Genomic DNA, 27,049 nt, shown 5'->3' on the forward strand with positions numbered 1-27,049 from the left:
TTTAAAAAACGAGAGAGGGAGAGAATGTGAACGCGTGTACGCTTAAGCGAGAGAGAAAGAGGTAGAGAGAAAGTTTGGAGAAGAAGAGAGAGTCTTTTTGATTGCGATCAGCAGAGACGGTATTGTTACATCGTTGATCGTTATATGTGCATACAAAGCTTCGGAAATAAAAGAATTTTAAATGATAGAACGACGTGTTTCTCTGTCAGTGAATCTGAAGCGAGGAAATAATTTGTAACAAAATATTTTATCGTTTATTCAAAGAGTGAAACGATGTATTATTCGGAATTTCAAGTATTTAAAAGCTTTCTATAATTAATAATTAAAATAATTAGCTCGATTGAAATTATTTTACATTTAGATTATTTGTTCTTTTTTTCTTTGTACGAAGTAATTTACATGTTACGTTCTACATAATTCATTATAAAGAAATAATGGAAAAACTGGAATACTATAAAACACTGGAAGATTGAATAATTATTATATCTTATCATACGTGTATAATGATTTATAGAATATCTTTATTTAGAGCGATAGATCGATCGATAAAAGTACGATAGGATTCTGTGTAGACTATAGACGTTCACAGAACGAACGAGTTTCACATATACAACGTGAAAGGACGCCACGCTCGGATATCTTGGAGAACGAAGAACTGGTCCACCCACTGGGAATTCCAGATTTTTTCCATCGGTTATCGAGCAAGGAGCAGCATGGGAAGCGTGCGCGAAACGTGATCGATTCGCATCGATCTCGATCGAGAACGATCCTTATCAAGCCTGCGCGATTCCACTAACGATGTCTACAAAGTTTGGGCGGTCTTGAACTAATAGCTGCGTCTAAGAACTGTTTGACGACAAAATTCTTACGATATAACAGGTGAAAATTGTTTTTACTTACAAATCTTTTTTATTTAATTATTTTTTCTTATATTACGTATAGATATTATTACATGGAATCGCGGAAGAATAATTAAACAGTTGTTTTCCTAATCTTCCAAACTTCGTTCAACTCTGTCAGGATACTTTTTGTATTCATCGTTTCACGTACATATCCATTTTTGAAATTTACGTTTTTATCCCGAGCGTACGTTGTTGAACAAGTTGTTTTTTTCCTTTGGCATTGTCGGAACAAAAATACTATTCCTTTGCAAACAACGCACGTACGACGATAAATTCAAGTTAGCACGCATATACAACAAGGACGTTTATGGATAATATGTTTCACAGGCAAAGCCAAGGTACCAAGAGTCGAGAGAAATGGAAAAAATGATTCGATATTGTTCGCTGTTTATTGCGCTACGATTTAATTCCGGCATTTAAAGCCCTATTACTCGACAACCGATTTCTATCTCATCGCAGCCATTCCTCGTCATTAGTCATTCCGGAGATCTTAAAACGTAATTGCTATCTTCCACCATTTATTTTTGTTTGAGCATCCGAGCAACAGATTCTTCGAGATTATATTTTTCCAAAGTATTATTCGCACCGTGTTGTAACATTGGTCTCTAAATTACAGACAATTCGTATAATTCCAACATACGACACGCACTTCATCAGCAACCTATACATAGAAAAGTAAGTTCTGTAATTCTCCTAATTAACTCGAAAATTATTTCTCAGGGATCTGCCAACGAATCTCGCCTTTCTCATTTCTTTTTCTCTCTTATTTTAAACTAGGCTTCGCGCATCGAGGAACATCTCTTTACATATACTTACAACATCAGACAGTGCGCAGAAGCCAGATTCCATTTATTTGGAAGCGGCTGATGAAGTTAGGTAAGGAGAAGCAGACCGTTTAATTCGCCGTGGCTCGATTTGGAGCTGGTGGAACGCGCAACAGAATGTGTCAGACGGATGAAATCGCACGACATGGTTAATTCACCCCGCTCCACTGTTCTGCGTGTTTTCAGCTGGAGCTCCGCTCGATCGTAACAAAAGCGCTCGCGTTAACGAAGCGTGAAGAGGGCGGCTCGCGCTCGTAGCTTCGCTGCACCGTCTCGCTAGCAGACCTCTTGTCGAGGTAAAATTAGAGGTGGACCGCTGCGGCAATTATTAAAATAGAAGAGTGACCGGTAGAACTTCGAGTGGAAGACTGACTCATCCCGCTCGAAAATGCATAGAGCACACGCGAGGTGGAAAAGCACGAGATCTATTTGTCGACTAAACTAGCAGCAGAAGCAGCAGCTGGACCCGATCGAGGGATTCGCGCGATTCTCGGGGTCATTGCCATTGCTCGCGCCGACGTCGAGTCTCCATTGGTTATTGTTGACTTTGGCCCTGGAATCCGGGGAAACAAATCACCGCAAAGTCACCGCGGTGTGCCGGTTATCAGTTTCATCTGATTCCGAACGCAACTGTGTACGACGTGACTAGAATTTACGGATGTCGGTATACGTATGTCCATCGCGAGCGGAGCATCGCGTCACTCTCAAGGCAAACACGCTTTGCTCTTGGTAAGACATTACGTTATTACGGAGCTTGGCTCGTTAACCCCTCGACTGGTAGGGTGACGCAAATAGGGTTCCCAGGGAAGGAAGGAAGAGAGAAAGAGAGAGAGAGAGACAAACAGCAGAGACAGAGAGCGAAAATGGATCGATTTTATTCCAAATTCCAAGAGATACGTTATCACGCGTATATACTTACAGGTACCTTTATCCCTACGATCGATAGAGGAACTTCTTGCCAGTGTTTGAAATCGGTTTTGCTATTTTTGTAATATTCTTCGTTTTACGTATAAAGATCTGGCAACAAGAATAACTTTAAGCCCTCTGTAGCTCAACCACACGAGCACCGCAAGTAATGAGACACCGTGTTTCGAAAGAACAATGCGCGTCGTTTTAACCCCGGCCGACCGGTCGAGGCTAGTTACTTGGTGCATATCGTTACGAGACGTGCTTCTTCGGACCTTCGTCGAGAAAGACGATTCCTGATGTAATCAAAAAATAAAACGTTTCCCGTATTCGTGCTCGTTTTTGGGCCATAGCGTCGAGTTTATCGGTCAGATCTCCTCTACCTGGGACGAAATTACAAACGTTCGCGAACTAATCTGCGCCCAAACCGGGCTAACTCGATGGGGTGTAGGCCCTGAACGGTCCTATTCAGGGCCGAAGATTTGCGAACTGAATAGCCGGTTTCTCCGAGATAGTACCCCGTGACGTCATTTGTTTCTTCCCTGTCACGTTCTTCCTGCTTTCGGCTAGCGTTCAAAGGAAAACGAGCGAACTCCCTGCTCGAGTTTGCGGTGGAACCGGGCGCAGGTAAAAATACATTCGCCGTGGCTTCGTCAGAAGATTATCCCTCGTTTTCTTCGAATCGCTCTTACGAACGTATATAAGGTCGTATCGCTCTCTCGAGACGCTTCCTTTCCCGGTCTGTATTTACCTTCATCAGAGCAAATCGAGGTAGCTAGTAATAATCGTAAAACGATCGGCGTGAAAGCACCGCCGATTATTACTCGGCTGTGTGATCTCATATCGCGCTTACCAGCGATTACATAAACCCAGATGAAAACTCGTCGATGTGCTATTTGTACGGTGATTGTGCAATCTTCGCTCTGACTTCCTCTTTCGAAAAAGTAGTTCCTCTCCTCTAATAACGCGTTCCTCGCCTCTTATCAACATACGATCAAAATACTCACGCAGCTGTCTACTAAGCTATCCATATATTCTCGTATTTCATAATTATTAAGATATTAACGAGCGTCGTTAAATCAACGTCCGTGCATCTTCTTCTTCCTACCGCGCAGCGTGTATGGCAAAAAAGCTGGTTGATTCCAACGACACAGAATGATCGAGCATCTGGCGACCGAGGCAGAAATTGCGAATGCGTCCCTGACCCTTACCTGATCGACTTCTTTTCACCCGGTGGGACCTACCAACCAGGGCTTCACCCCGTCCCTCCGAAGGTTCTCTTCGAAAGGAGCAACCTGCCGTTGCTGGCGTCTCTGCTGGATCTCTCTAGCATCCGCGGTCTCTTTTTCTCTCCCTCTCTTCTCTTTTTTTTCTTTTCTATTTCGAACACGCGTTTTATCCGACCTCGTCTAACGTTCGCAATACGACTATACGCGTGTCTCTCTTTGCTTGGTGCTATAGCGAGTAATGGAAGGGGCCAGAGGCCGAAGGAGAAGGAGAAGAACCAGTCGTGAACCAGAACCGTCGGTCCTCAGAATCTCCCAGTCACCTCTTCGAGTCTGTACGGGGACCAGCGCGTGGATTTGTCTCGATCGTGTACACCTCGACATTTTCCCGCTCCCGGTGCGCAACCACGATCGCGTGGATCGATCGATCCAGGATGACGACGGGGATACACGTCGAGGACGCGGACGATTGACAGGTCGGTGAGTCGATTTTCGAGCCGCGCAAAAAGCGTTCGACAAGCGCTGTCCCACTGCAAACCTTCGTGACGTTGTGCCGAAAAACCGGTATCGAACCGGTAACGAAATTCCGCCATGCAATTGCCTTTATTGATAGATTGCCCGATCTATAGATAGTGATAGACGATATTTGTAACTGATTTTCTTTCATGATTCTCTTTGGGATATTTGTGATTTTTAGCGATGTAGGATACACAGCTTTTACTGTGGGATAGCATTCCTTGAACGATTTGCAAGCGCCTCGTATTTGTTTTTATACATATGTATGTACATGGATAAACGAGAATTGAGGAAAATATCTACGAAAGGATATTATGTATTATTCCTATATCTATCGATAGGATTTTAGTCGATTCATTCAAAAGTCACGATCCTATAAAATGAAAAGTAGAGAAACGTTGTCATATTACAAAGAGGATTTTTTAAATTCTACCTTAGAGTTTACTATTACTTACACGATCATTTTACGATAAGACGTAGCTTATGGAAATAACTCGTTGGTTTCTTAAAAATTGAATTAATCCTGTACCTATGTAACGAAATCCTGAAATTTACAGAAAGCGAAGTCGATTACTTTGGATAATACGATTGCTCTTATCACTTGTCGTATATACATGTACGTACGTTGCTCTTTATCGTTACAACAAAATTCATAAATGAAAATTCGATCCGCGTCCCACGATTTATCGTTTTATTACAAGATCGTGGTATAGAGGTGCCAATTGCGATCGGTCAGGCGCCACGAATCAGAAGCTCGATCTCGAAATCGCGTAGGTGACTTTCTGTCTGTCGTTGATAATTAGTAAAGTAAACGATATTCGAAGTACAATGACGCGAATCAGCGTGGGACATATTAAAATTCATCGTATAGCATCTCGTAACTCCCGTGTAGACGACATAAATTTAGTACAACGTGAAACTGGCAATTAGTAGGTAATTAGTCGATGCAAAAACAGAGCAACGGAAGATAAACACGTACTAAGAGGATGTTCGATGTACGATTAATTGATTTGCCTGGTGATTGAACGTCCACTCGTTATCCATTGATCGTATTCACCAGCGATTCGAAGCACACAGGGTTCGACGATGCATTCATTAAAGCGTCTCTTCCACGTATAGATCGCGTCGATATATTAGTTTATTAAGAATAATTATTTCATGCGCGCCGTATACACGTTTTACGTGCCACAACAACGAAGTCAATAACCTGGGCTACGATCTCGAAGTCGTAAATCCGCGATAAAATTCTGATAGCGGTGAACTATGACGTGTCTACGTTAAATCAATAGAAAACACAATGTTTCGTATTATACGCTACGTCTCGTAATCATGAAACTAGTCTGAAATTTTCAGTCGTACACAGGTACAAGGTATGAGATACGATACGACAAGATTTAATTAGAAGTATGTGAAGTAAAATAGACGAAATTTAGACGGTTTTATACTTATGAGACGCAGTGTACGATTAAATTGACATCGATGGAATTAATAGGACATACACGAAGATCAATTCTTTAATTTCAGACATCTAATGTTTAGAAAAATAATAATTCCTATTGATTTTAGAATGGCAATCCAATGTTATTTACAGTGTTTAACTAATTTTTCAATTTAATTTTTGTTTAATTCAATTTGAAAAATTATTATATGAAGTTCTTTCTAATGTAATTGTAGATCGACGCGTTTGTATACTCTATATAGGAAACAAGTTTTCGTATACTCTTTAGCTCGACTAGAGAATACCGATTTGTAGGAAATGATAATTTTCTTTCGAATTTAAATGGTGATCCAACTCGACGCTTTTTATCGGTTGCTCAAACTACACCTACACCGCCGTCTACAATTTACATATCGCGTTCCGCTATTTCTTCGTGTTTACGAGCGATCCGATCGCTGCTTACATTCCGCACGCGCATAATCTCGTGCTCGTGGAAACAAGTGGACTTCGGTTACGTGGAAATACGTACGACGATAACACATGTTGCCTTTTGTCGCTACCGCCTGGATCAAACGTTACCGATTGCGACCTCCAGATTCTTTTTTCAATTCATTCTCGACGTAATATAAAGCAACACATTCGTGAAATTATTTGAAAACGAGTCAAACGACAGGTTTATCCAGTTTGTTAAAGCGTATGTTGATAGTTTATTTATTTCTTTATTTGTTTCTCCGGACAAGGTTTTATTCGACATAAAATCTTTTCGAAACAACGCACGCGAATAAGTTTATTTCGTTTGTTAGGGTACGAGCTATCAGTTTTTTATTTATTTTTCAAACGTAGATTCATTCGTTAATAAGCATAAAAGCGGAAAAGATTAGTTCTGTAATAATAAATATTAAATAATGGAAATAGAGAATTTTGCAAGTGACGCCCAAGACAACGCCTCCTGCGACATTTTCATCGTCTAAATGCAAAATGCAAAACATTCTAATGCGCGAATTGAATATTATACGCACAGTGTTTGTTTCGTCTTTCAAATATGGTACATCCTGTCGAATAGATTAATTGCTTGAAAATATGAAATATGAAGTGCGATGGTTAATTTAGAAAAGATAGGCGCAAAATACACTGTGCTAAATAGATACGAGATTATCTGGTTGAACGACAGTCACTCGGTGAACTATCGAGGATATAAGGCCAATTCAATATTTGATGACAATCGTATTACGTTGCATACGGACAATTTTATTTATATATCTAAAGAAAAGAATTTATACAATTTAATATCCTATATGACACGATGCACCGTCATAAAATAAATACTAAAAAAGGAATCGAGAAGAGTGTTCGCACCCATGCGATCGATAGATTGGTCACGTCTCCATTCAAACGTGCCAATTCCTTAAACACACAGCGACAAATGTTGGCGAATATTTTTAGAGAGATTTTACATCAGAAAGCACCCAACTGTGTATTACAATTAGAATTATAAAATGACGTTATAAATTAGAATCATAAAATGGTGTTATAAATTAGAATTATAAAATGATGTTATAAATTCCAATTATAAAATGAAGTTCATTATTTTAGCCATTCGTCTTTACGAGTACAATGTACAAATTGACGTGTAGCTTATATTAAAGTATGGATATTATACCACATCATAGTTTATTACGACAAATATTAATTAGCTATGAGTTTCGTTTTTGTTGGTTTTCTCAAGGTACTGAAAAGTGGAGCCGCCTCTTCGATTCGGTATACTTCTAACAAAAATTCGCTTACTAGTAAATATCCTAGCGGACCAAAGAGAAACTCGTGCGTCAAGTTGAATCTTCAATTTATTGTCCAAATTGTCCCGACCAGCCTCAGCTATGTATAGAATGCTTTAAAGTTTTACATTCTAAATGATTTCTTTAATAAACCATTTTCGCACTTCTATCTTATAACAATTCAACTATTATTACAATTTATTATTATGGAATATTTTTTCAAATACCTACGACGATTCTTTGCAAGTAGTGAAACAAGCGACACCCGAATATGGGTTACATGGCCTGACCAGAAACTCTGCTGACACCCGAATACGGGTGTCGTGGCAGTCAACGTGTTAAACTGATTTTCTATTGCTCCAAAAGTTGGCCGATATTGCCACGTTTCGACGATTACCACAGTTGCTCGAAGCATCGATTATTTACGATTTCCTCGCGCTCTCGCGAATTGACACGTCGCAAAGTTCCTTTAAATCCAATGACAGATGCGATATTTACGACCTAGCCGGCAAACAGTCGGTCCTCATCTCGTAACTTATCAAGATCCGCGGCTTTTCTGTCGATACATATAAGGTTACCTGCTGGCATCGCAACAAACCCTCTCAACTATATATTGCTTCTTCTGTTCTCTTCTCTTTGCTGGCCAGTTATATCCCGAAGCGTGCACGATCCCTAAGTGCGTACAATTAACGCTGCAAATACCAAGTTATCTCTGATAATCCTACAACGATCACCCAAGCATTAGGCTGCCATTAACGTATATATCATACTGTATACACGTCGTTTAAGCGTCCCTCTAGTAAAGAGAGTTATTAAAGCTCGTGTACAGTCGCGTACTTATTCTCTTCCTCTTGATCGAGTGCGTCGCTTTTGACATGTGCCATGGTAACGAACGGAAAACGATTCGATCTGTTACGTGACTCGTTGAAACGGGTGAAAGTTCATCGACGCCTTCCACGCTCTTCTCGATCGTCTTTGCCATAAACGAGCTTCGTTTTCGCAAAGAAGGTATTACGTAAATCTAGAGTGAAGTTTTGTATGTATTTACGAATTTTAGGTAACGGCGGTATTGTTGGCAAGTAGTCACGTTCGGAAAGTTCAGAGAGAAGAAATTAGTAGACATTTTTCAATTATCCTTCGCACGCTCTTTTTATTTTATTCGCGCGTATAATTTGTATCGCGCAAATTATGCTTCTAGTAAAACCGCCTATAACTGGAGTTGGAGTATTCGTAATTAGAATCGGAATTATAAATAGTTCGATGATAAGAGCTAGAAGCTGTACGGTCTTATATTATACATACGTATGTACATGTACATGTAGTCCATTAGAGTGTAGCTAAGTATTTTTCGAAGCTTTTTCTACCCTTTTTACATTCATTTATGCAGAGAATTTGCATCGTGCAAATCATATTCGTATTCGGCTAATGTATATTCAAGCTTGGAATTAGGACATTTGTAAACAGAATTGAAGTTGCTTGATTCTGTATTAAAAATCAGAATCAATTTATCTTCATGAAGATACATATTTGTCGGAGTCAGGTTGAACTTTTGGGGCGTTCGATGATCCTTTACTTACTTTGCCATCCTGGATGTTGATGTGGACACTATAAGAGGCTATGAGTCGTATCAGCGATAGGATCCTCGAGAGGATGGTGACGAGTTCAGGTTCGATAACGAATCCACGGTCCACGGAATGACGATTACACCAACGTAATACATGACACGGATAACTGTCTCGATAACACAATTAGCACGCCCAACGACTAACTAACTAACTATCTGCGTAACTCAACCGATCCAAAATGAAACTGCCCTTATATACTCCTGTCCCCACTTCTCGGGTCAATCTTTGTTCTCAATGAGGACCATATAATCATTCCGTACCTCTGTCAGGTACACGTCCCTCCCGTGACCGTGGCTAACTATTTCTTATTTTTATTATTTAGGTGTAGCTATAGTAAAAGTCTGGACTAGGGTATTGGGGTTTCTTCCCAACATTCCAGCCGGGAAATCCTGATGTTCCTTCATCTCCGACATATTTAAACGCTTAGGTACAGATAGACTGTCCATTAAGGGAGTATTCTGGTCTAGAGGCATGAATTTCAGGCGATTTTTGAAGCTCTGTACAAGCGAAACAAAAAATATTTTTGCTATCCTTCTTTTTAGCATTTGTTTATTGATATTTCGAGATTACGTAAAAAATTCACTGAAAAAAACTCAATATTTAAAAAGTTACGAGCTGGCAAAGTGGGTGCTGCCAAAAAAATGTTGTGTCGTGGCGTGCATGATATCAACCCTTCTGCTCGTCTGAGACAAAAAATGCGAACGGATTCTTAATTAGTATGGATGCCGTTATCGTCTGAACCTTGGAAAAGACAATATAACATTTTTTCACAAAATTACGGCCGTTTGAAAACAAATTTCTTATTTCGCACGTCTTTTTTGACAATTCCGAACGTTTAAAAAATAGTAATATTAAAGATTTTGAGCTGAGCGTGATCCGGACGATAGAGGAGTATACAAGGAATATTCAGACCAAATTTAAAATAAATCGGTTCGTTAGAACTTGAGATATCGTGCACGCCAACTCGAAAAAAGTAGTTTCGAGAAAAACGCGTTTAAAGTTTTGAGACAAGTTTACTCGGACAACGTCTACCGTCTACTATTCGTTTGTTCCGGTCAGACCGGAGCAGATGCCGCGTCACAAAAATCGCTGTAACACATAAAATAATTGAAATTTTGAAAAATCCTTTTAAGGGCATATTCTTGAATGTCTAATCTTTGGAAATATGAAAAAAGAAATTTTTCGATTTTTTCAAATTTCTAGACCAGAATACCCCCTTAATAGACACATTATTTGACGAAGGATTTTATGTTTATTCTACGCTGGTGTATATACACAAGTGAACTTTTATATTAATTCGTGGACTCAGAGCATCGAGAGAAGAACCTTTATTCCGGTTCTTCGACGATGTTCGAACATGTGCGTCTAAAAGCATCGTTGCACATGTGCAGCCTTACGTAACTATTTGTAATACTCGTTTTGTTTGACTTGGACAAGGCAGGGTATTTAGCACATGCACGTTCTAGTCACTTCTATGCTAATCCGTGTGCATTTTATCTGGGACGTGAATTGGCATGACGCTAACACTTTTCCTATCGAACAGTAGCTAATATATTATGCTACCAACAGTTAATACCAACGACGATGTATCATATTTAATCAAAGTATGAGCCACACACGAATCAAACCGATCGATTTATTAATCATTCGAATTAATCGGTTTAGTTATCGAGTGACTCGTAATATATTAAAGACACAATTACTAACGAGTTAACAAGCCCACAACTAAAACTGATTAACCCTTTTTTCTGACAAATTAGAAACTAGTTATACGTATTGTAACTTGCAAAATATTATTGGGTTCGATCAATCTAACTTCTGAGTAGTTGATAATGCTAAAAACACTATCGGTAACGGGTCAATGAACTCATATCTCAAAAGATAAATTAAAACGACTGTCAAAAAAGTAACAACTTACTTGCGATCAGAGAATTTTTATTCTCGAATCTCATCCTCGTTTCAAGAAGCGAGATTTTTATTGTTTCAAAAAGAGCTGTGACGTACATCTAAAACGAGGAATCAAGCAGCGATTCTCTCATACTTTCTTCAAATTTATTTAAGAAATTTATTAACGATAAAAGACCACGTTAGAGCGTAAAATAATTCAAAAGAACCATTTCGTACGGAAGCTGTAGCAAGAAAGAAAAGCTTCGGATGTATCACCAGGAAAGGATATAATTTTACGATATAATAACAAGGGAAGATGTAGTAAGTACGAATTATATGCAAGAACAATTAAACTGAAATGGTAAAACCGTTTATGTGATCAAAACTCAGCGCAAAATTAATTGTATAGCGAAGTAAGGAACAAACGAAAGGGCGTTTCTCTGTTGTAATTCAAGCGAACGTATTTCGAATACAGCAAATTCTCTGTTAATTACACCGTCTGCAAGATTAAACAAATAAATTACCAGTCGAGACAGCGGGCTGCTGGCTTTGCAACCGCTTTCAAGTGTATCTCAACTTATTCATTACCTTTCATCGACCGTCCGTTCAGGCAAACGGAATCCTTATTTGGCGGAGACTTCGTTCCGAAGCTCGTTAAAGCGACCGTAGAAAGTTCATGGAAAGCAACGACGAACCGAGGCAAAGCAACGTGAAGGGATTGGCCACGTTATCGATAACTCGCCAGCGATTTTCCAGGCTGGCCCAGTGACATTTTAGCTTCTTGCTGCGATCATTTTCCAGAATTCCACGTTTGCTTGTTCCCACGAATCTCACGTGCGTGCACATAGCTATTTCGAGATTTAACCTGTAATTGGTATAATAACGAATTCGATGGAAATTGGTATTTCTGTGTGAATAGAAAGATATCTCAACTATTCCACTATATCCATAAAGTGCAATGCTACTCTAGCGAGATCTTAGATATTTTTATTTATATGACATGTGTGTAATTTGGAAGATATCCTTTGCGTTTTGTGTATTATTATTTGTTAACGATTTTAGGGTTTGTAGCTTTTAAATACGATATGACTGAAATTTATAATAATAGGAATTCAATGATTTTTCTCGCTATAATTTTTCATTCGTTTAATCGGAGTTCACAGTCAAATAAGTAGATTCACAATGGACGCGAGTTTTAACTAAAATTTCGTTCCAGTAAATGAATTTACAGCGTAAAGTAATCGATAGACTGAATATCTATACAAATACCAGCACTATATATTTTGGATATTTTTGCATATTATGCGTCTTCTATGTAAAAAAGAATAAAATAAAATGGCATACAAATTCGCAGCTTAGTTATTGCTAGAGTAATAAAGTAATAATATCTATGAACTTCTAAAAGTTTTCTGTGAAATCTTGCGAAAACTTGTCCACTTGACCAAACGACTACCATACTATATCGATAGGAACTAACATAAGTAGGAGATTTCTCATAGAACCGTAAGCATAAGTACGCACAAGAACGCTTCATGACATTTCGCGAAAACGAAATCGACTTTCCTGGCTGAAATCGTAAAACGATCGGATCTCCTGACTGTAGCAGTTTCATTCGATGAAAAGCGAGTTTCACGTGGCATTGTTCGTCCGTATTTGCTCGAGCCCTGCTTAACGAGGTAGTTCACTGTTTGCTGAAATGAATACATAATTCCGCGGAATTTTCCCAAGATTCAGCAACTCGTTTTATTCGTCATCGACTTATTTGGATAACAGTTTCCTCTATCTATTATTATTATCATTATCATATGACGATCGAGGTAATTAATTAGCTATTTTTTTTATTTTTTGTTATCTATAAATAGTTTTATTTTACAAGTTCTTCATATCAGTACCCTCTTCACTGTCACAATTATTCTCACATCCGAGTTGTAATTACTTACTTTCCTATTTGGCACGTTAATACCTATGTTATAGTCATTTATTAATTAAATACATTTATATTTATTCATCCATTCGTGCATTGTAATCGTTGGATACAATCAACCTATATTGCCATCAAATCGTAAACGTAAAACCTAATGTGATTGCTTTATATGTATATATTAATCACATATATTAATTAATATATATAATAATCGATATATCTTAGCGAATATGAATATATAATGTTATGTGTTTATCAAGTTTATTCCACTATGTTCTTACAAGTTTATTCAATTGGTATAGTTTTGCAGACACGCCTAACGACCTTGACATTATTTCCTCAGTCAGCAGTAGGAATAAGTACGATGTTAATAATCGTCAGGCAGGCTGGCGCGGCAGCGTTGCGCTTTTGATAGCTATGGGAATAACTCGTGGTATACGGTGCGTATAACGTCGTCATCGAGCAAACGTAATCGCCTTGAAATACGCTCCGCGAATATATAATCCGCTTGCGGCTACATCGTTATTCGCGAGATGCGCGTTCATTCTTAATTAAGCGAACGTTACGTTTGCCGCTCGATTGCAGCCAGATGCCAACAGTGACGCTGTTCGATCGAAACAAACGAGGAATTTTTCTATCTTCTACACGAATTACGTGAGATTCATTGAATAAAATTATAGGTAGCCTTAAGATAAAATTTCACACTATGGGTACTTGTTGTTAGCTTCTTTGAAGTAGCACGTTTTATATCATCGATGGAGTAGAGTTTAATGTGCGAAATGATTGAAAAAATGTGACACAACGTGTTTGTGGAAAAATGACAAAAAGAGGCATACATTTTGGAATATGTTACGATAAATTGTCGTTTCTTCTTTTGGTGAGATAAATTTTAATAAACCAAAAATGATGAAAAAGATTTGTCGCAACGTGTTTTTGAGAAGGTTAAAAAATGAACCTATATTTTTTTAATGTCTGGAATTAAAAAGAACTGTACAAAGTATAAAAAAGGAAATTAGGGAGAAATTAGCAGGGAAAGAATTAAAAATTTAATATTTCGCGAATTTGATTGAATATTAAATTTCATTCCATCTCTTTCACATTGCCTCTGGGTTCGTTAAAAGAGAAACGCGAATCGCGTTTCATGTACAATTTGCAGCTTGCCATGGTTTATTAGTATACTGAGGTAAAATTAAGCAAACATATTCTCATATAATTTGAACGATAAGTGAAAAGGATATCTACACAGACATTGCTTATTCGACTCGATAAAGAATTTTCTATATGCGAATTTTAAATCATTTCTTTTCTTATTTAACTCATTCAGCGGTATTTATAATTAATTTCTCCGTAGAGAACGTGAAATCATGAATAAGTATTCTAGACATTTTATTCCGCAACAAACAGTCTAACAAATGACAATGAATTTTACAACACGCATATTTATACAGGGTGGTTGGTAACTGGTGGTACAAGCGGTAAGGGGGTGATTCTAGGCGAAAAAAGAAGTCGAAAATATAGAATAAAAATTTTTCGTTCGAGGCTTTGTTTTCGAGAAAATCGACTTTGAATTTTCGCTCGGTACGCGTGCACTTCATCACGTCTCGTTATAACGGATCTCACTGTAGATCGTTGTCTCGATTGACGTTTTCTTTTTTATCCTATAAATTTTATATTTTTTAAATAAATAAATTTGTATATTTTTTATTCTATATTTTCGATTTCTTTTATCGCGTAGAATCTCCCCCTTTCCGCTTGTACCGCCAATTACCAACCACCCTGTATATTTACTAAAATTGCCACTTCATAGAATGTACAAAATAATATCTTTAAATAACGTCGGTTCAGAGTGAAATTCCTTACGGTTACGGAAATGAATGTTTCGAAATAATCCGGAAAAAGAACAAATTTCTCCTGTCGTATTACCTCATGCCACAGCATCCTCGGAGAAAATGTAAACTTTTATTTCGCAAAGTAGTCGCAAGACATGCGACTGCTTTTACTTGTATCATCGGAAAACTGTCGGATGCGTTTCTCGTGTTCGTTTTGCTTAACAAACAAAAAAAGCGGATTGATGTGTGTACTCTACGCTGCAAAACCTAAAATTGTAAAGTTATCTCGTCGATATAGCGTCGATAGAATTGCATCGCCGAAACGTTAAATCAATAATCCATTTATCAAAACTTCGTTCTCTCTAATCTTCGAAAACTTATTTCTCGAAAATTTTTAGTACAAAAAGCTTGAAAACCTTCGAATCAAATTAAACGTTGCCTTGTTCTACTTTACGGAAATTTGACCAACAATAATACGTATTTCGATGATTTTCCCTGATATTTTATTCGAGACTCGTTAGAATCATTAATTCCTGTGGAATATTCAACGAACTTTCTGATGTTTTAATGTTGCCAGCTTAGTACACGTTGTGTGAAAACAAGAACAGAGTTGAAAGTAGGAAAATCATTGAATCGAGAATTAACTATAGAGTCGTGGTAGATAATAAATCAGATGAAATAAATTATAGTTCGCTTAGTTGGCTCTTTAGGCCGAGTTTTTGTCCTCGTCGGGCTGGTAATTATTCGAATGACCGATAATCGTGCCCGGTCAGCATGTTGATGCACTCCCGGTATGCGATCTTTTCATTAAATTAGCAACACTCGTGAGCGCGTGCCGCGTTACGAACTGGCCTGTGGCTCTTCCGCTTTGAAGATTAAACCGGATATAACGAAAAAGAGGAAATAATGGTAATTATGTATCGAAAAATTATATATCCGAATAATTATATGAAAAAGAGAAGATACAGAGCCAAAGCCGTTCAATACTTTGCTATATAACACGCGTTTGTGAAAAATTCACGAGTTTCTTTAAATTTGTACTTTTTTCTAGCGCAATATCGAGTTTCAGTTTCATAATACATCGTGACGAAATTTATTTTTGTTTTCAAATCTTTATTTTTGTAATACGACATTGTGTATCTTACCTTTGTCCGAGAGTTCAACGTGCTACTTTGGTTGATACGACAAACGAAAGCAAAGTAAAAATGTGAACAGCGTTTATTGCCTAAAATATACAGGGTGGTTGGTAACTTGTGGTACAAGCGGAAAGGGGGTGATTCTACGCGAAAAAAGAAATCGAAAATATAGAATAAAAAATATACAAATTTATTTATTTAAAAAATATAAAATTTATAGGATAAAAAAGAAAACGTCAATCGAGACAACGATCTACAGTGAGATCCGTTATAACGAGACGTGATAAAGTGCACGCGTACCGAGCGAAAATTCAAAGTCGATTTTCTCGAAAACAAAGCCTCGAACGAACAATTTTTATTCTATATTTTCGACTTCTTTTTTCGCCTAGAATCACCCCCTTTTCGCTTGTACCACCAGTTACCAACCACCCTGTAAAATATAAAATACAATTGAATATTAAATGATCTATCATCTCTTACATCTATCTACGTACGTCTCAACGATACCAGTTGAAAAAAAAGAACTGCTTTCTCGATATTTACCTAACACAGATATTCGATTGCGTAACTTGCGATTCTGAATGAAATTCTTTCTCCGAGCTAATTAGCAATCCACCAAATAATACAGAGGAATTTCATTCTATCAACGCTGGAGAAGTAATCCATACAAATATTTCGTAATTGTAAAGAAATAATTTCGTACAAAGAATGTCATATCGTAGCGTAAATACAATTAAATTTAGTAATATCCCGCGCGATCGTTTCAAACGTGAAATCCGAAAACGTGGAAATTACTCTGACCTACGCAACGACGAAATAGTCTGAAAAAAAAAAAAAGAAAGAAAACGTGCCTCACGACACGAAGGTATGTCATTATTAGTCATTACGTAAGACGACAATGACAGTGACGCAAGGAGCGTCAATATAAATTCGATTATCTTATCTTAGGAAATATAGGAAGAGTATACAGCGATGATGAGTTCAGTGTGAAGTGTGAATAAGTCGAGTTTACCTGGGTTAAGATAGCTTTTATCGCCAGATGGCTATAACTATTTATACGCAGAGACGAGACTCGTTTATTACCATAAACATTCGCCAAGCATGACTAGCTAAGTTAAAACGCGAAACAGCGAAGCTCGCGAGAGAAACTTGCATAAATCATCGATCGTCTGTGCATTGTGTATAACGTAGACGAACGTAATTTATTTTACGTGTTGGATCGGCGATCGATGGATCCAGTATGGTGCGGTAGCTGACGAGTCACGGAGTCATCATTAATATTGGTTTTTACTCGATTTTATCGATCAAGCTTTTTTTTTTTTTTATTTAATATTTCACATTCACAATTTGTCCAATTTGGACATTTGGTAGAATTTTCTAGCTGTTTGATTATCATGTGGGTGGCTACCCCCAGCGGGGTACCATCTTCGTGTTTGTTAGATTATATCCTTTATGAATTAATATTGGTGAAATCAAAAGATTCATGTTGAGCAAGTAGGCGAACTTTAGATCGATCTTCTTCAGTAATCAAATATAATAAATTAAAATCAAATGTAATTAAAGTTCTGAAAAGTTTCAAGATCAATGTTATCGTAGATTTAATCTTTTCTGCGCGATTTCCTAAACGACAAAGGTATTTTTAATACAATTTCATAGAAATAAATAAAAAGAAATGTCGAAAAAATCGCTCCACTCGGCAAGCTTAAACTCATCGAGTTTAATTGAGCTTAAGCTCAAATTGCAGCATTTGTCGTACCCTGTAAATTGCAACAATGACGATAGCACGGATGGTTAAACAAAAAAAAAAAAAAAATAATACGATTCAGACACGATAGATATTGGAAATCGGAAAATGATTATTGACGGACCAGAGGTTCACGAAATTTCTCTTGGCATTAAAAATTAACTTCAATCGCGATTCAATGATTTTACTCGTTAATTTTTTGACGCGCACTCGGCCATACCAGTGTTTTAAATCACCGTTCTGAAAAGTAATCGAATAACTCGAACTTGGCTGATATTTAGCTTCGTTAGAATAGAATTTATATGTATCTTTTGATAAAAAAAATTAAAACAGTATGTCACAGCGTGTTTGGCAAATAGGAAAGAAATAATAAAGAAAACTTGGTATCTACAAGCTTTATTTCGATTATTTTCTGCACAGTTAGAGCCATGTTTTTATCTTTCGAAAATTTACAGTATATATTTTTCGAATATATTACATCATCTTCAGAATGAAATACCTCGAGGCTAAAAAAAGAAAGAAAAATTTCCGGGATTTCCTTCCTCATTTTTGTGTATTGTAATCAAAAAAAAACCGGTAAAATTAGATTCGACGAAATATACCATCCGTTCAGATGAATTTCGGAATGTAGTTATAACGGAACATATCAATCTCGTTCTCTTATTACTTTAAAATCACCTGATTTTATATTCAGTTGATTTAAAATTCAGATTCCTACAGTTCATCAAATACACCGAGAACATTTCGAAAAACCGGCTGAATTTTAAATGGATTGATAAAACTCGCCGACTTGAAATTCCCACGCAACGTATCAAACGCATTAATTCAAAAAGTATACTACGATGCTCGATATGTACGCTGAAAAACTAACCGTTTCTTTTAGATGAATCCGAATCTGACCTCGGCTGAATCTCGGTTTCCTTGTTCAACCACAGAAATATAAATCACCGTTTTAATTGGAGAACCGTTTCTTCCCGACACAATGCAACTCCGAGCGCATTCAACAAGCTGAATGCACCTTTTAACACCAGCTTTGTTATTGTAATTCAGGAACCTGATGCCTGATAAACGAAACATAAAAGAGAATATGTCAAGGAAAAAGAAAATATCTATTATCCTATAACGATGCCAGGCGAAGTAATCTAACTATAGGGTCTTTGAATTTTTATATTGCAATCTCTTTTTTGTTCCGACAGTCAGAAAGACATGGAATATTTTACGAGAAACTGTAGCATGAAATTGAAATTAAAATCTTCTCGTATTTTTTTCACACTTGAACAACTTTCTAACGATAAAAGTATTCCGGCAACGAAAGAACAAAAGAGGATTGAATTAATACAGAGCGTAATATTTGAAAGAGTATTCTTCGAACTCTCGTTTGTCTTATTCGTGGAAGCTTGTGATTTTCTACTTTTAAAGTCTCCATAAAACTACTATTATTTTCATAAACGTGTTATTACTGAGACACGCGAAATACCCGGTGCATAACGTTGCATGCACGACGTTACATCGTGAAATATTTCGTTGGTAGATACGAACGATAGAACGAGCTCCATTTCCTCTCCGATTACTGTCAAAGATAACATAAATCACCTAGATAAATCAATTAGAAGAACTTTGAATGGTCTGCTCGTTTAAAACGAGTACAATCCACACTGGACTCGTGCATGTCAAACGCAAGACGCATGGAGCATTCTGGCTGCGCTTTTTAATGCCTCGTTCGGTATAACAACCAGGAAACAATCCCATATTCCGGTCTTGGGACGTATTCATGATCGCCCGTGGCAATGAAAAACGCGCAAAAACTCAAGCGGGAATAACCGCGATGCTTGGATGAAGCGAATAGAAAAGGGCATAAGAGATAACGACGCGTAACAAGAACGTTAAAGTTGCGAGAAGAGGTGGGCAACGAGCAAAGGTAAAAAGAATGGAAAAAACATCGGATCGTTAAAGTCGAAGATAAAGAAATTCGTAGAAAAGGGAGAGTACTGGGGAAAAAAGCGAGACTTTTTTCTAGACAAAGAAGAAAAAAGAATAAACGTTATAACGTAAAAATGTTTTAAGCACGTATTTCGAGCGAGGAGAATGTAAATCGGGAGCAATCCTGAGTCGCGATGCGTGCGCTATGAATAAATAATAACACTGATAACAATATAGAAAGACGAATAAACGTAGACAGAAGAATTGCATTCGGATTTTTTCGATATTTCGATATTTTGAGATAATTGGCAATTGACAAAAGGTTTCTAGATTTGTATAGGTAAAGAGGATGGAGAAGGAAAATCGTGTATATGGTAGGAAAGTGTAGAGAAGAGAGGATGGAGGGGAAAAGAGAATAGAGTAGCACGAAAGGGAAACAAATAGAATTAATACTACGTTGTGTGTTTGTAAAATCGAAGTTAGAGATGAAAGGACCGGATAACGGGGAAAAATACAGATGGGCGAGAGAAAGAATGGGAGAAGCAAATTAAATGAGCTATATGTTTTACGTTTGTAAAATTGGAGATAAAAAAAGGAAAATAAATAGTAGAAAAGGAAGAGGACGAGGGAAAAGAACGGAGAACAGAGAACTCGAGAGAAAATAAAGTTAATCGTATGCGTTTGCCACATACAGAGATCCGCGGGGGAGATCTGGCTTCGAAGAAGCTCGAACACGTTTCGTGCTCGGAACACGAATGCCAATATAGTTTCGAGCGAAGGTTTACCGCCGTGGTCGTTGGTACTCCTCACCTTGAGCTGGCGATTTAGGCACGTTCACAGAAAATACGCGTGTCATTCGGAATTCCTTGGTTCGCGACCGAGAAAATCGTCTTCAAGGATCACCATTACGCGTGCTCCTCGTGTCAGCGTTATTTATACCGTCGTTACGCCTCGATTTTCATTCCGTGCTTCCTTCGATCTTTCCTTTACTTCTCCACGCGCTGAAGCTGCATCCTGGCCGTAACAAAAACGAGCAACCTTTTGTGGATGTTCTATCGTTTGTTGAAAAAGTTGTTAGTTATTGTTCGATGCTTGTTCGTGTTTCTTCGGGTTCTTAGCGCTATATACGTAGTAACAAAAGGTAATGTTTGTTTCCGTTCGAAGCGGCAAAGATCAAAGGAACGTAAGAAACACAGCGATAGAAAGGAGTAAGCCTCTCGGTAGTCAAATCGATCAGCTAACGTAAAAGCTGCTACATATAAGCCGTATGGAAGAACGACAATTACGTGCATTATTTTGAGAAATTCTCTTTGGAATCAGCGATTACTTACGTGGTCTCTTTATGAGAAATATATTTATGAAAATAAGATTTCTTTTTTCAGATGTTGAATACGAATTACCTAGCTGGATAACGCGAAATTGATAACTTTATAAAAAGTGGATTTAATCAATTTGCTCTGTAACATATACTTACAGCTTCTCTCTTTTTCTGTGATCCTCATTCATTCGATACCGTTTACAATACACGGCAACAATAAGAAACGAAAAATACCTCGTTGTTGCTTCGGCAAGGTCGTAGCTTAACCATCGTCGTCTCGATATAGTATACTCCGGTATTCCATGGTGTTTCGATTCTCCCATTAGAGAAAACAGCCTCTCGGTAGTCAAACCGATCAGCTAACGTAAAAGCTGCTACATATAAGCCGTATGGAAGAATGACAATTACGTGCATTATTTTGAGAAATTCTCTTTGGAATCAGCGATTACTTACGTGGTCCCCTTATGAGAAATATATTTATGAAAATAAGATTTCTTTTTTCAGATGTTGAATACGAATTACCTAGCTGGATAACGCGAAATTGATAACTTTATAAAAAGTGGATTTAATCAATTTGCTCTGTAACATATACTTACAGCTTCTCTCTTTTTCTGTGATCCTCATTCATTCGATACCGTTTACAATACACGGCAACAATAAGAAACGAAAAATACCTCGTTGCTGCTTCGGCAAGGTCGTAGCTTAACCATCGTCGTCTCGATATAGTATACTCCGGTATTCCATGGTGTTTCGATTCTCCCATTCGAGAAAACAGGCCGACGATTTCCCATGAACGACCTGGAAATAAAAACAGTAAAGATACGCAGCTGGTCTGACGATGAAATTATATTTGAACGAGGATATGCTCCTCCTACTTTCCAGATTGTCACGAACGATCTAATGGAATCTGCAAACGACCAAAATGGCGTATATGGAGAACGTTGTTCGCGCGAAATGTTCCCGATTGCCGGTCTTTAAAGCTCTTTTAAAGGAATATGCCTGTATGATCGCGAACCGGGTCGTGCGTTATTCATGTCACACACGCGTGTGCGTAATGTGCATGGGCGAACGAGAAAGGCTGATAGGTGAGCCCACGTGGGTTCTCTTATGTTCCTTTTCATGTACCGGGTGGTACCAAGTGTCGCAACCTCTAGCGATCGTAAAATCGATGCCTTCGAGATGTTTAGATTGGAAACCATAACCTTGAACCGATGTTTTCTCGTAAAGAAAAGGAAAGAACGAGACCGTGTTCGTCGTTCGAGGCTTTGTAATTTGAACATAGTTGACACGGTGAAACGGACGAAGAATATTTCAACCTTTTAACTTCGATTAGTCGGTATCGCATGAATCATTCAACTTTCTCGATACTTCGAACTTGAACTTGCTAATTTTGATCATTCGATTCTACGTGTATCGGTATATTATATATCGATAGGATGAGATTAAATCTCATTGGTTGTATAGATCTCTATCGTCTATCCTGGATTATTGAATTTCAGAAATTAGTAGGTTAAAAACGCGAGATTATAATCTCGTGATTTCTCAACTTCCACTTTCTAATTTTGATTAATTACTTTCGTGAATTTCATCGACGTGATATACGTCGAAAGGAAGAAATGAAACTTGCCGAGTCTATTAAAGCTCAATTTTTTGAACCTCGACTATCCAGTTTTACAATTCAATAGGTTGCAAAATAACGATTAAAATTTCTTGTTCCTTAAACGTCAACTTTCTACCATCTATTATCCAATTCGACCAACGAACGTACCAGCACGACACACTAAAGACGAGAAGTTAAAACGGCGCTTATATCAAACTTAAGAAATTACACTGTCTTGCTTCCGCAACGTTTAATTTTCCAACATCCAGTTCTGCGAACGATCGTGTGTATCGATATAATACTCTGAAGGTAAAAGTTTAAACCTCTTTGATTCCCCAAAACTACAGTCTTCTCTGACTACTCTATTTTTCCAAATGAACGCATCTCCGCGATTCGTTTGTCAAAAGCAAGAAACCGATCTTCCGCGACGACCGAAACTTGTCATCGCCTCCACCCTACATTCACAGCCTCTGAATAAATTCTCAATCTTTGGACTCAAGGAAAAAGCAAACTTGGTCGAAAGAATTTTTCCGAACCACTCTTCGGCTCCTTTCCTACTATCCAACTTCCGGTCTAGATTACCAGCGAGTCGTTTCTCCGACTGCTGCGATTCTATCGATCGGTGAAGGACGCAGCTGAGAACGGCTTCTGATATTGACAGCGTGGAAATTTACGTGACTCGAGCACGATGGTGATTAAGCGAGCGCGGATCCCTTTGGTTCCCGCTTTCCAGCCAAGGACAGAGACGTGTGTCCTCACCGTATCCTGGTCCGTGTTTGTTACGTCAGGTGTACGAATGTTTCCAGGCACCCCTTACATTCGATCACCCACACTGTGCACGCGATCGCGTACGAAAAGACAACACAACGTCGTGCGTACGCCTACGCGGCTTACGCCTTCGCGGCTCGTTGCATCAGGCCCCAGTGTTACAGGCCCAATAAAGGAGCACTCACACACGTGCTGAGCGGGTAAAACGAGCCGCGATAAAGGAGAAAATAAAGGAACGACAAGAGGAGAGAAACTTGCGGCATAATTAATTCACGCGAGCTGAAACGAGCTCTGGAAGACGCCGAGAAGAGAAATTCCCTCTTGGATTGCGCAAAACTGACCCTTTGCTTCGTTCCTAACTCTACGATCGTCCTTTCGATGCGCCTATTAATTAATTGTCACTCGAACGAATTACGATTGAATAGGTTTGTGCTGTTTCTGGACGTTTGCATGTAGATTCGTGTAAAATACTATTTGGTTTCTTCTTGTCCTACAGCTGCAGGAACCAGCGTAGAATATTTAATTATACAGAAATTCAACTTTGCGTGGAGTCGATTTTATAAATCCAATTGGACATAATTGCATAATATAATTACGTTTGTCGTGTTACATCTGCTACGTTGTGTCTATGTAAGAATTGGGAGTTTTATGGTAGCTTTACAGCTAAGATCCAGCGTAGATTGGATTGATCTATATAGTCGTTATAGTTTAGATGTATAGTAATTAAATATATATATATATATATATATATATATATATATGTGTGTGTGTGTGTGTGTGTGTGTGTACAGAGCAATTCACGTAATTGGAACAAGCCATATCTGTTTCTGACTGCAATTAGAAAAATTGTTGGAAGATGATGAATGGTCCGCGAGTGCAATCATGCAGGTGCATTTTAGTGCAATCATGCAAGTTGCACCATTTTTCTCAGTGGTAGCGTGTAATTTGTTGCATAGGTAAAATCCTCTCGTCATTCTGTGTAAAAATGATGTTAGGTAATGTGCAACGTAAAAATGATTAATTCGGCTGATATGTATTTTGAATAAATTTCTTCGTCAATAGAGAAGCTGGAAAACTCCGTTACATACTTTGTACATGTCGGGGATGAAAGGACATTTTGGAATGTTGCAAAAGGTCCAATACCCTAGTCCAGACTTTTACTATAGCTACACTTAAGTAACAAAACTAAGAAACAGTTTTAATGTTCTAATCCGATTTTATGACGATGGGCTTGGGTTCGAAGTGAATAATATATAGCTCTCCTTAAAAACAAAGAGAGGTAGGGAGAAGAATATATAAGGGCAGTTCCACTTGGACTGCAGGTGAGTTCATTCAGATAAGTTTTACTTTTGTACGTGGAGTCATACGTGTATCACATCGCATTCGTCATCGAACCTGAATTCGTTGTCATCGACATTTCGACCATCCGATCGCCGCTATTACCTCTTGTAGTGACCACATTTGTACCAATAAATATCAGCTATAATCGCGATGGTAAATTTGAGCGAATGTTCATCAAACGCCCAAAATTCCAACCTTAACCCGACATATAGATTATGTACAATTTCTAAGAAAGTTTGCGAAGAAATCAACGAAAAGGATTCACGTACGTGAGAATTGATAGCGGCAGCGTTAGAAATCGATTTTATTAATTTACGTAACAATGTTGTGAAAGTGAAATGTTACTTATTATGAACGATGCGATAGAAAGTATAATGGTCTAAGAGAATAGTCTGCCGATCGACCGTAAGATGCCAGACTTTATGCTGCAAGGCAAGGAGCAAGAGAATGACTAGTCGATGGACAAGATTAATGCGCGTTTCTAATTTCTCGAACTAGTAGTTAATCATAGCAGCTACTCGCCGCTTGCTATATCACTCAGAATGAAATATAACGTATCTTAAGAATCACTTCTCCGCGTTCATGTATTATCGATAATAGTTGCAAAAGAATTGTACGTACCTCGTGACTAAATTAACGCAGGTCGAGCTATTATGAGGTTAATTAAATCTACTCGTTGCGGCAACGCTAAAGCGTCGATTGTAAATTGATGTTTGCGCACTGGTGTACGGTCGAGCAGCTTCGACGACAGCCAGGTTCGAGCACCGTTCGATACACAAAGTTTCCTATCAGAGTCGAACAAGCGTAACCAATTTGCTTGGAACATGTGCTCGTTACCAATTGCTTCTTAAGTTTCGTCGTTGTAGTCGATAACAACTCGACTAATGATACCTTTGCGAATATTAGAGAAAGTGAGATATAATAGATTTTTATATTATATTTTATATATTAATTATAAACAGAAGAATTTCTGAAATGGAGGATGAAAGACAGAAGGAAAGGATTACAGGAAAGACACGAGCAAATAGAATTTAAGTAATATTATAGATAGAGTCTAGCTAATTTTTGTCGTTGCAGTCGATCAAAGAACACTAATGCCACTCTTTACGTTATACGATTTCTGCTTAACAAATTATAAGGTACAAGTCTGTTGTTTGGTTCGTTCCTTCCTAATCGTTACGACTTCGTAACTGTCTTTTTCTTATTCTCCGTTATTTAACGACCAGTTCCATAGTGACTGTACTACGTGATTAAGTGATCGCTCGAATTAGAAGCTGTTCACTGTATCTGTTAATTTCTCGAAACTGATTTCACGTATTCAATAATATGCATGGTTTAATTAAGTTCTGTGTAATCACATATTATTACCTGTACAGTGTTAACTATGGTCGATGTCGGAAAAATCATTGAAAATTACTCTGCTTGATATAATATTGAAATCTGATTATATAATTCTCTCAACATCGAAAATGATCCACGATGGCTGAATAAATTATATCCTGCTTCTGTTTACCTTATTAATTCCCGGATAAAGTTACTTGATTAATTAATTGCTACATATGTATGTTACAGCAACAATTGAAATCGTATCTCATTAACAATTTTAAATTACACGTCAGTCGCTACGTTCGAATTATCAATTCAGATTTGTAACGTAGAGAGGGTACTCTTTCGTTTCAAACACACAGACATCGATTGATATCGCTTTTACCGAATGTTTTTAATCCATTAAAATACGATAAATTTCAACGACTAGAAAATGTTCAACAACGCGAATGACGTAGATAATATTACCATATAATCGATTCATTAGTTCGATTAATCTCTTGCAAATTTTACAATCTTACGGTGTAGAATATTTCCATCTATCGTGACTCTGAAGGCAAAATTCAACAGCGGTCAACGTGTTAACAGCGTTTCTTATCGAGATGAACAAAGATCACGAGTCGTAGGCGCGATCGAGGATCCCGTATTCCAAGTCCAACCGGCCGGAAGTCGTTCATTTGCCCGACGATATCTATGCAAAACAAAGTGAAGCCCGAGGAGCTCTCGCGGTTCTCCGGCTCGTGCTATTCGATTTCTTCGTTGGATAGTAAATGGTAGCTAGGAAACGATATTTGATGCCGACGCAATTGTACTCGCGACGTTGTTTTGCTCATCGATCCGCGGCACAGCACTTCGATAATTGCATCTCGTCGTTTTTCACAAGTTGCACCTATACGCGTCGCCTTCTTCCATAGCGCGTAATGCATAATTTGATACGAAACGCTCTTCTAACCTTCGTATAATATTTCCTCGTTAAAACTTCGATCTTCGATCATTAAGCAGACGTTGGTAAATCGTCGGAGAGCAAGTGCTGGTAATTTTGAACTT

General features: G+C 38.0%; 1 protein-coding gene across 2 annotated transcripts in view; it reads left to right on the plus strand.

The window, feature by feature from the left end:
- The first annotated feature begins 4,163 nt into the window (after nt 1–4,163).
- Nucleotides 4,164–27,049, plus strand: part of Kank (KN motif and ankyrin repeat domain-containing protein 2 kank) — a 66,334-nt gene continuing 43,448 nt past the window's right edge. Inside the window, exon 1 of one of the 2 annotated variants that reach the window (XM_069115617.1) lies at nt 4,164–4,338. The gene's annotated coding sequence lies outside the window, so the exon portion shown is untranslated. The remainder of the gene's footprint in view (nt 4,339–27,049) is intronic. The other variant, XM_069115615.1, reaches the window with a different exon arrangement.

Source organism: Bombus flavifrons, chromosome 6 (genome assembly GCF_040668555.2).
Source record: "Bombus flavifrons isolate JBK064 chromosome 6, iyBomFlav1_principal, whole genome shotgun sequence".
NCBI classification, from domain to species: Eukaryota; Metazoa; Arthropoda; class Insecta; order Hymenoptera; family Apidae; genus Bombus; species Bombus flavifrons.